The sequence below is a fragment of the Wasmannia auropunctata genome, unplaced genomic scaffold (assembly GCF_000956235.1).
Source record: "Wasmannia auropunctata unplaced genomic scaffold, wasmannia.A_1.0 LD335828.1, whole genome shotgun sequence".
Taxonomy (NCBI): domain Eukaryota; kingdom Metazoa; phylum Arthropoda; class Insecta; order Hymenoptera; family Formicidae; genus Wasmannia; species Wasmannia auropunctata.
In genome coordinates this window covers 347,885-348,772 of record NW_012027062.1, presented here as the reverse complement: position 1 = coordinate 348,772, position 888 = coordinate 347,885, and positions in this window count along the sequence as shown.

Genomic DNA, 888 nt, shown 5'->3' with positions numbered 1-888 from the left:
CAGCGCAGTCGTCTAATCGTTCGAATAAAAGTTTGGAAAACCGAAATTCCTATACCTAGCACAACTTCTCTCAAAGAACCTTATATTTCTCATCGGCAACTCTCTCAACACAGCAAGTATGATAAAACGGGAAAATGTATGTACAAGTTTTTTATGGGAAGAAAATGAACAAAGTGTATAAATCTGTTTGATTTATTATTACTTTTTTTTGCAAAAAGTAAAATTTTTTATTAAAAAAAATTATTTGTCGAGAACGGGCACGCAGCGATCTCACGATTACTATAGGCAGACACGCTACCGCCGAGTCGAAAGAGCTTTCTGAAAGTAAGAGTACAAAATTTATTGATATCTCATTTGCGATTTATTAAACTAAAATAGCTAAATTTTACATAAAATCGCTTAGAAGTTAAAAAATTAAAAACGTCAAATATTTCTATTATATATTTTAATTATTCTTATTTATTTCTTATTATTTATTGTACAATATATTTTGAATACGCGCGTATTTGTTATGGATAAATCATATGCACGCGTGTCACGACAGCATATAAAATTTAATTATTAAATTGAAAAATTCCTTTTAACTATTTTCTATCTTGCTGCCAGAAATCGCCCGAAATTCTCTTTCTGAATTTCTGCAACGAAGCGAGACAAAAAAACGGGACGAGAGAGAGGGGAGTGTGTTCGTGAGATAACAGCCGCTCGAGCTCCGTGCCTCCGTGTTTGTTAGCCGATGGTGACAAGGACGACCGAGATTGATGTCTATCCTTGTCTAACTAACTTACTCGCATTCCTGCACATAGCACGGAACACAACCGCTAAATCGTGGATATAGCACGGATCACCACCAAAAATTCGTGGACATTACCGACAATTTCGTGGACATTA